Below are 10612 nucleotides of genomic sequence, written 5' to 3'. Positions count from 1 at the left end.
GTTAAGGGTTGTCCTGTGAATACCAGCCCAGTAAAGCAGTGATAATAGGACAAAATCAAAAGGGTGAGCCAAGCTCTGACATTATTGAACAGCAAAACTCTGCACACACATGGAATTAATTCACACAATTTCTTAAAATACAAGAATTTATTAACAAAAATAGGTCAATTCAAAGTCAAACATATTTCAATCAACAAACTCTTTGCTATGCTAAAACAATCCAACTAAACTACCAAGCAGAATTAAAGAATAACTAAGACTAGTTATTGAAAATCATGACCGAAAGAGTGATGCAACATTACCATGCAATTTTATGTTTGAGTACTGTTGGAGTTTGTTACCTAGAACTCTTGCGTGCTTGTTTGTTTTGGTAAAGCTAAGTCCTGCTATACTGTTTTAGTAAAACTAAATAATAAAAGAAAATAAAAAGACTGCGCAGTCAAGTTATTCTGGCCGGCCAGGAGAAACGCTGCAGCCCCGTTGCTGCTCATCACGAACGCTTCTGCCTTTCTCCCCAGCTTCAGCAGTTTTTATTGAAAAGCCAGGCATGTACATGCAAAACAAAACACACATTCTATCAAGTGTCAGTTGGCCTGTCCGAAGTATCTTAATTGTTGCCGGGTAGAAAAACATACATTCTTATTAAATGTCAGTTGAGCTGTATGTCAGTTGGACTGACTGATATATCTAAGTCGAACACACACAGAAGCCTGACTGTTAGCCAGGCAAATTATATCTAAGTTAAACACACACAGAAGGCCTGCCAGCCAGGCCACCAAGCCACACAATACATTTTATTTCACACATTATTAAACATAACTTGAGCATAACAATTCAGACCCTATTAAGTATTTTAAATGTTTCCAACAGTACCAAGGATTATCCTGAAGAATTTGGAAGTGAAGTTAAGTTAGTCTTGGAACCAACTTAGGCAATAATCAGTGCACCTTTAGACAACCCTTCACAATGCAAGATCAGATATCAATATTATTGATATCTGATCAATATTATTTTAATGAAATAATGTTTTAAAGAATGATTTGCTGAATAAAACCAACCTTCTGGATGACTAATTCTCAACGGTGTCTCATTAGCTGCCTTTATTTATTAAAATAATATTTAAAGAAATATTATTAAGGAAATGGTCAAATATTTAAGGAAATATGTTGGAAAAGAGCCAAATCTTTCTGGGGAAATGGGGCTTAATGGTGTTTACTTAGTTATCAAATTTAGTAAAATAATGTTAGGGAACTATTATTTACTGGATTGAAAACTAACAACCTTTCTGGATAAATATTCTTTAGCAACAAGCACGTGTCCTAAGCCGTTAGCAGTTAAAGCTAACAAAGAAGCTGCTAGCTTAGCACCAGAATCAAACACACACCTTTAAAAATACCGTCAATAAAAGGGTTAACATGCATAAGCGTGGACGGCGCGTTATGATCAATCTTCTGTGTTTAAAATCACCCTTTAACTAAAGTTTGTCTTAACTTTAAAAACACACAAACACAACACAAAACTGAGCATGCAGATAGCCTGCTAGCACCAAGATAGCAGAGTTTCACACAAACAAAACCAAACTTCATAAAATGAAAACGTTTAGATCATTTCATCCTAAATATCTCTGCCCAAACCCCTAACCTCTGAACCGTGCTGAGGAAAAGCTGTCCAGGGCAACGAAGTTTGAAGAAACGTCCACAGTAGCGCCATGGAAAGAGATGGTACATACAGAATGGTAATACTGATTGAAGATCCCAAAATGTTAAAATGATGATGAGTGTCATTTGCCAGCTCTGCAGATGTTCAGATTGTATAATTGTGGGGACAAAATTGCTTGTACAATTATGCTGCATAAAAGGTTTGTAACTTTGCAACTATGTGATTTATAAACTAATCTGCAGTTCAGGTCTGATCTTTCAAGAGGAAATAAAACAGAAGTCCATAAACGGTATTGAACGTTATATTACACTAATTATTCATTTTAAAGGAAGCTACACTAATCTTGTGATCTCGTGACTGTTGAACATGTCATTGAAATCCATAAATGCTAGTTATTGTGGCAATAAAGAAAGCTTAGAGATTAGTTATAAAATAAAAAGCAGTACAAGACAACATTCCTTTCAGTTGAAAAATTGAAACCTGGGAGATATGTTTTAGATGTGAGTACCATCCTGATTTGCTTAAGAAAGTAACTCAGAAATTTGAAAAAGGCCATTTAATATCATATTAGGTATTACAAGCTTGACAGAGAAATATTTCATTTGTCAACCTGAATATGCCATCACACTGTAATATGTTGCTGGAAATAAATACCGCAAACATTACAAACACAGAAAACAAAATACACGTAAATGACAGCACGAGAAATTGTTTCCTTCTGTCTTATCTGAATAGACTTTGGTTTATGATACATAGTTCTGATCACAACACATATATAAATGGGCAGGACCCAAATAAACATTTGCTAAGATGTTCCAGTAAACTAAAATAATACAAAAAAACTGCCTAATGTGACATGACAGCATTTATCATGATCTTCCAAATGGTCAAAATTGTAAGTCACAATAATTTATCAGGGCATGTGCAAGTTTGTGATGCTGAGGAGTCCATCAAGATGTATAAAAATATAAAATATTCTGATATTCTAGTTATTATTTTCATCTAAATTTGCCATCTTTTTTTCTTTGTGTCTCACTTTTTTCTTCCAAACAGCACACTGACATGTTGTTCTGATTTTCCTTGATATTGTTCCTTCTGTAAAAATATAGCAACGATACTGAGTTTTGCTCTACTCCTTTAAGGATTGAGAAAACAATCATGTGGGCTTTTTCTACATGTTTTTTACATGTTACATTCTGAATATTATTATTATTATAATTATTAACATGATAGGCAGAATCACATCCAACAATGAGGCTGCCTACAGAGAAGAGGTTGAGAACATGGCGTGACAGCAACCTGATCCTCAACGCGACTAAGACAAAGGAGATGATCCTGGACTTCAGAAGATGTAAGTTCCTTGTTGGTCACCCCATTACCATCAACGTCAAGAGAGAGGAGGTCGTGCACAGCCTCATATACCTCGTAGTCAATATCAGCCACGATGTGACCTAGACTGTACACACGACAGCAACAGTCAAGAAGGCGCTCTAGAAGCTTCACTTCTTGAGGTGATCAAAGAGGGCTCGATTCCCACAAAAGGTGAACTTCTACAGGTCAGGCATTGAATCAGTGCTCACAAATTGTATCGCAGCACGGTACTCTGGCTGCACCAAAGAGGACAGGAAGTCTCTCCAGCATATCGTCAGGACAGCGGAACAATGATCGGCACCCAACTCCCCAGACTAGAGGACATTCATCCAATCCGTTGTACCAGGAGGGCTGCAGGTATCATCAGAGACAGCACACACCCCAGACGCAAACTCTTCAAACACCTGCTTTCTGACAGCGCAACAGGACATTAAGTGAGTGCACATCCAGGCTGAGGAACAGTTTCTACCACGGAGCTGTGATTCTTCTTAACTCTACCCCTCCCACACTGAACCAACTACTCACATGAAGGACTTTCTTTTTTTTCTTTGTATCTGGGGAACATCTCCAACAGAATTTCGCTTTACTGCACAATGACCATAAAGTATTTTATCATATCTTATTAACATTATTATTATTATTATTGTAAATCTTGGCAGTTTAAAAAAGGATGACCAAGGCATATCTAGGCCTGTGTTTTTGAAATAAATAATATTTATATGGATGCATTTACTGTTCTTTTTTTCCACTGGCAGGAATAATTTATTGGCCCCCTTCTCTGTCATTGACGATGAGTGATAAAAAAAAATGTAGGGTTGGGAGACTTTTAATACCATTTTGAGCACCATCTTGTGGTGGTTAAACGAGGTAACAATTTATCTTAACTGCTATACAGGCAGCACCAAAAAAATCCTTGTTTTTCATAAACAGAGATGCAAACTTTTTTTTTTTTTTATGAAAGAACATGAAGAAAATAATAGAGCTGAAATGAATCTTCCTGTATATGTACCTGCCAGTGTTAGAACTGCAGCACAGGTTAAGGACAGGAAAGTACAGCATTAAAAGTACAAAGTGTTGTTTCAAAACTCATGAGATTGTTTATAATCCTCAAATTGAATTTTGCCCTATGACAACCTTTTAAGCAGATCATTGGAGGCTTTTTAAAATTATTTTTGTGGGTGAGGACGCTGCTTTAATATTTGTTATTTTCAGAGGTGCTGTTCATTTTGCAGCTTTGCCATTTCGAACAGTTGTCAAATAGTTTTCTTGGTATTTGTTTTATTGGAAAAAGTCAGTTATGAAACAACCAAAATGACAAAAGCTGCTGCAGAATTTATACTGCCCATGCATCAATCTATACACACCAGAGGAGGTTTTGCAACCACTTCAATGATTTTTATTTTCTATAATCAGTCTAGAGTAGCAAAATGTCGTTTTATAATGTAATTCTGGTATATAGTATCTACCAGCAAGAAGTCACTTAAAGTTATTTAAGTCTTACCAGAGGTCATCGTTTTTTAAGAGCCAATACACACATGGACAAAATTGTTGGTACCCCTAGGTTAATGAAAAAAAACAACACAATGGTCACAGAAATAACTTGAATCTGACAAACGTAATAATGAATAACAATTCTTTGAAGATGAACAAATAAAAGTAAGACATTGCTTTTCAAACATGCTTGAACAGAATTACTTAAAAAAAATAAACTCATGAAACAGGCCTGGACAAAATTGATGGTACCCCTGAAAATAATGTGACCAAAGGGACATGTTAAATCAAGGTGTGTCCATTAATTAGCATCACAGGTGTCTACATTCTTGTAATCAGTCAGTGGGCCTATATATAGGGCTACAGGTAGTCACTGTGATGTTTGGTGACATGGTGTGTACCACACTCGACACAGACCAGAGGAAGTGAAGGAAAGAGTTGTCTCAGGAGATTACATAGAAAATTATAGACAAGCTTGTTAAAGGTAAAGGTTATAAGACCATCTCCAAGCAGCTTCATGTCCCTGTGACAACAGTTACACATATTATTCAGAAATATAAGTTCTTTTTCTAACTTCACTCGGTGTTTCACTATGGGAATCGCCTCAGCGTGACTAACTACGGAAGCTCCAATGACATTACGTCTGTCTGTGACAGACAGGTCGAGCCGTGTCCGTGGCTCCACCCACCAACCAATATCATGGCCAACCTATCCTACTCAACTCATTCTCGCTTTCTTCCTTCTTCTTGTGAAGACTACAGCAAAGCTCCCTCGGCACGCTTAGGCTAGCTTGGCTCTGCTTAACGGTTCTTAGGCCTTCCGTAAAGGAATACGTCGCTGAACGCAGTACCAGGACAGGCCTGAAACGTGCTGGGTGTGTGCTTTGATAGAAGCACTTTGTAATTGGCCAAACGTCTGGAGCAGTGACTGCGTAGAGGCGAACTGTTCTGTATTGTTCTGTTTTCATTAACAGAATAGCAACGTTTGTGCAGACCAAGCTAACACATAAGGGTGAGCTTGGTTTCTGGTTAGCGCTAATTGCTAACATAGGGTTGGCTAACAGTCTGGCTAACGTGTCGTGGCGAGCGACAGTCTCTCCTTGGGTTTTAGCCATAATTTCCAAGGAATACAGACTGCAGTTTGCCATGAGACCTCCGAAATTCAACCGAGTGCTCTTTTCAGTTACCAGCGGGGATTCAGCACACGTCCTGGAAGACGAAATTGCATCCCTAGTAGACGAGGAGTTTAATCAGGGCTTCTACTCACGCTATTTTCTCTTTCCAAAGAAAGACGGCGTATCACGACGCCCCATACTGAACCTGCGTGTCTTAAACCGTCACTTACGCAGGTATACATTCAGGATGTTAACACACAAGGCTCTGTACCGCTCCATTCGTCCGGGAGATGGGTTTATATCGATTTCTCGGACGCATATTTTCACAACGGCATTTACCCTCCACACCGAAGGTTTCTCAGGTTTGCTTATCAAGGCACAGCATACGAGTTTCAAACCGTTCCGTTCGGGCTGTCATTGGCTCCAAGGGTGTTCAGCAAGTGTGTGGAGGCGGTGCTGTCCCCTCTGAGGACAAGCGGCATCAGAATATTTTCATACAAAGACGACTATTTCATTTGCTCCCGATCGAGCGATCAAGCAGTCAGCGACTCCCGGGCGGTGATGAGCCACCTCATCAACCTCGGGTTCAGTATAAACTGGGCAAAGAGTTGCCTGGTCCGGAGTATTTGGGTCTCAGAATAAACTCCCTCGCTTACCATGTCACATTATCAGAGGGGAGGATCTTATCATTCATTCGGTGTATGGCACAGTTTCGGTTGGAAAAAGTTGTTTTATTCAGACTTTGCCTGCGGCTCCTTGACCTCATGGTATCGGTAATTTCCGTTGTCCATCTGGGGCTTCTGATGATACGGGATTTTCAGCGGTAGGTTGCATCACTGCGTCAATGTCCCCGCCGTCATCTGTCACGCAGAGTGAAAGTAACATTGGCATGTGTGACAGCTCTTTGGCCGTGGGGAAACCCGGCAGTGCCATTAGGAACGGTACCATCCAGGGTTGCCCTGACTACGGATGCGTCCCTGACGGGCTGGGTTGCGACCATGATGGGCAGAACTGTGAATGGTGTATGGTTGCCAAAAATGGCACAGCTCCACATCAACACACTGGAACTACATGCAGTGTTCCTGGTTTTGAAACACTTCATGCCCTATTTGATCGGTTGCGACGTCTTACTGAAGACAGACAACTCCACGGTGGTGGCAAAGGAAATAATTATTTGGAGCAGTACCAGAGTTCTTTCGGTTTGTGCAGCACCTTACCGGGACTTTTGAACAGAGGGGCGGATCTGTTATCCAGGGGTAACCCTCTGTACAGGGAAGTGGTGGAACAGATCTGGCAGAGATACGGACGGGCCACCGTAGATTTCTTCACCTCATGGGAAAACGATCATTGCCCCTTGTTTTTCTTCCTGTCAGATCCAGACGCTCCACCCTCGCATTGGCGCAATCGTGGCCGAGCGTGCTGCTCTATGCTTTCCCTTCTGTCAGTCTAATATCCCGAACTCTAGTCAGAGTTAGAGAGCAGGGCTTGTCTTTGATTCTGGTCACCCCATGGTGACCATCGAAGCCCTGGGTGGCAGAGATAATCCAAGTTCTGTCAGCAGAACCATGGCCCCTCCCCTTTCACAAGGACCTGCTGTCTCAGGCTCAGGGGGAGATTTATCATCCTCACCCAGATCATCTGGCTCTCTGGGCTTGGCCCTTGAATGGTGGAATTTAAATGCAGCAGTCTCCCTCCAGAGGTAATTGACACAATACAAAATGCTAGGGCTTCTTCTACTCGCTCTCTTTACTGTAGTAAATAGCGGGTTTTTGAGGAATGGTGAGGGGAAAGACAGATCATTCCTTTTCAATGTTCAGTGGTGGAGGTGCTCTGTTTTCTGCAGAGCTTGTTGGAAAAGGGTTAGGCCTGTTCAACTATTAAGGTCTATTTAGCTGCAATTTCAGCTTGTCATTTAGGTTTTGGTAACAAACCTGTGGATCAGCATCCTTTGGTGTGCCTTTTCATGAGGGGGGCATGGCGTAAATTGACGATCTCTAAGCCCCTGGTGCCATTATGGGACCTCACTCTGGTGCTGGAGGCCCTTAATTGCTTATGCTCAGTGAGGGCTCTAAGGGCTTATGTGGACAGGTCAGCTTGTTTTAGGAGAGCTGACCTTCTCTTTGTGTCTTGGGCCACTGCTTTTAAGGGCAAACCTGTCTAACGCCAAAGGTTAGCACACTGGATTGTGGAGGATATATCTCTGGCATATAGATGTGCCGGCTCAGAGCCTCCTACAGGTGTGGGGCCCATTCTACCAGGAGCATGGCCACCTCTTGGGCCTTGTTCCGGGTTGTGTCAGTTCAGAACATCTGTGCTGCAGCCAGTTGGGCTACACCACACACATTTGTGAGGTTTTACAGGCTAGATGTGGCCCAGCCATTGCTAGTGCATGCTGTGCTCCAAGTAGGGATGTCAAAGTCTGCCTAGCCCTGAATTAGGTTTGCTGCCATACCTGGCTTTGGGGTCAGCATGCAGTCCGGGAGGGGGCTATATCTCCCATAGTGAAACACCGAGCAAAGTAAGAAAAAGAACGTTGGGTTACTTAACGTAATCCCTGGTTCTTTGATAACAGAGTGAGATGTTTCACCATCACATCCCTTCCTGCATGGGCATGGAAAGAAACCTGCCTAGAATGAGTTGAGTAGGATAGGTTGGCCGTGATATTGGTTGGTGGGTGGAGCCACGGACACGGCTCAACCTGTCTGTCACAGACAGACGTAATGTCATTGGAGCTTCTGTAGGTGGTCTTGCTGAGGCAATTCCCATAGTGAAACACCTCACTCTGTTATCAAAGAAGCAGGGATTACGTTAAGTAACCCAACGATCCATGGGACTGTAGCCAACCTCCCTGGACGTGGCCGCAGGAGGAAAATTAATTACAAAATAAAGAGATGGATAATACAAACGGTAACAAAAGAGCCCAGAAAAATGTCTAAAGAGATTAAAGGTGAACTTCAAGCTCAAGGAACATCAGTGTCAGATCGCATCATCTGACGTTGTTTGAGGCAAAGTGGACTTAATGGGAGACGACCAAGGAGAACATCACTGTTGAAAACAAACCAGACTGAAATTTGCCAAACTACATGTTGACAAGCCACACAGCTTCTGGGAGAATGTCCTATGGACAGATGAGACAAAAATTTAACTTTTTGGCAAGGCACATCAGCTCTATGTTCGCAGATGGAAAAATGAAGCATATGAAGAAAAGAACAATGTCCCTACTGTGAAACATGGAGGAGGCTCTGTTATGTTCTGGGGCTGCTTTGCTGCATCTGGCACAGGGTGTCTTGGATCTGTGCAGAGTGTAACGAAATCTCAAGACTTCTCAAGGGATTCTAGAGAGAAATGTGCTGCCCAGTGTCAGAAAGCTTGGTCTCAGTCGCAGGTCATGGGTCTTGCAACAGAATAATGACCAAAAACACACAGCTAAAAACACTCAAGAATGGCTAAGAGGAAAACATTGGACTATATTGAAGTGGCCTTCTATGAGCCCTCACCTAAATCCTATTGAGCATCTTTGGAAGGAGCTGAAACATGCCGTCTGAAAAAGGCACCCTTCAAACCTGAGACAACTGGAACAGTTTGCTCATGAGGAGTGGGCTAAAATACCTGCTGAGAGGTGCAGAAATCTCATTGACAGTGATTGCCTCAAAAAGTTGTGCAACAAAATATTAAGTTAAGGGTACCATCATTTTTGTCCAGGCCTGTTTCATGAGTTAATTTTTTTAAATAATTCTATTGAAGCGTGTTTGAAAAGCAATGTCTGACTTTCATTTGTTCATTTTTATAGATTTTTTTATTAATTATTACCTTTGTCAGATTCAAGTTATTTCTGTGACCATAGCGGGTTTTTCTTTCATTGACCAAGAGGTACCAAGAATTTTGTTCAAGTGTGTATAGTGTAGTTTAATTAAATAATAAGTGAGATGTGATTGACTTTGTATCATGAAAATATGTAACTACCAGGAAAAATAGGCTGGATGTTGAAAGGGATGAAATGGTATTGTGTGGGTATAAAATGGTGTCTCCCTTGATAAAGGGAGACAGCTTTGAGCAAAAGTGCAGAAAGTTCCTGTGACTTACGAGTCACAAGCTGCAACTTAAGATGATAAATTGTGGATAAGAGAAATAAATATGTCCATATTGCAGTAAATATTTGTGTTACCTATAAAAAACATCAGTTCTAAATTTGCTTCTCAACTCTTTCTGTAGAAATAATAAACCTAAATTGCTGTGCTTAACATTTGAGCATCAGTAAGTTAACCAATGCAATTTCCAGGTGGCTTAGTACCTGCTATATTATAGAGCTTTGATGTAAAAAATTAAAGTTTTGGCTAATTATATTAATTCTATTTTAAAAGCTTATAAGTTTATCGAATCTCTCAATAAATTAAAATATCCCTACCAAAATTGTTTTATTTCAGTGAAAGATTTAAAAAGTTTTATCTATTACCATATGACACTGGCAGTGTGGGCATGTACCACTCCCAGCTGAAATTAAATTAGCCTCTCCATAAAGCTTGTCAGCAGAGGGAAGCCTGAATTCATCTCAAGTTCCCTAGTAGACAGCTGCACTGACTTTGGACTTTATAAAACTAAGTGGACCAACACCAGCAGATTGCATGGCTTGCCAAATCCCCTCTTACTGTCTAAACGTTACACTGGACCTCAAAAAACTTTAAATTTTAGAGACTTCCCTTCGTCCTCCTCTGAAAGTCTGATCAAATTTACAATTTTGATCTAAAAAGAGGACATTGGAACACTGTGCAACAGGCCCGCCCCTTTTCTCCTCATTTGTAGCAAATATCCTGGACACAGCTGTATGCAGCATCTGTGGAAGCATTGACTCCAGCTGCAGTGCAGGCCTTGTTAATTTCACCACCACTCTCAAGTGTGCGCTGCTTCATAATACTTTTGTTATGGATGTATGATTCCGTGGCCTTTTCTAATCACATATTTGCTGCCCTGATTAAATAT

The 10612-nt window shown here is 40.9% G+C and overlaps 1 pseudogene; it reads left to right on the top strand.

The window, feature by feature from the left end:
* The first annotated feature begins 2910 nt into the window (after positions 1-2910).
* LOC124860795 lies at positions 2911-7312 on the top strand (annotated as a pseudogene).
* The last annotated feature ends 3300 nt before the right edge of the window (positions 7313-10612 follow it).

This window comes from Girardinichthys multiradiatus, chromosome 23, assembly GCF_021462225.1.
Source record: "Girardinichthys multiradiatus isolate DD_20200921_A chromosome 23, DD_fGirMul_XY1, whole genome shotgun sequence".
Taxonomy (NCBI): Eukaryota; Metazoa; Chordata; class Actinopteri; order Cyprinodontiformes; family Goodeidae; genus Girardinichthys; species Girardinichthys multiradiatus.
This window is presented reverse-complemented; position numbering and strand designations above follow the sequence as displayed.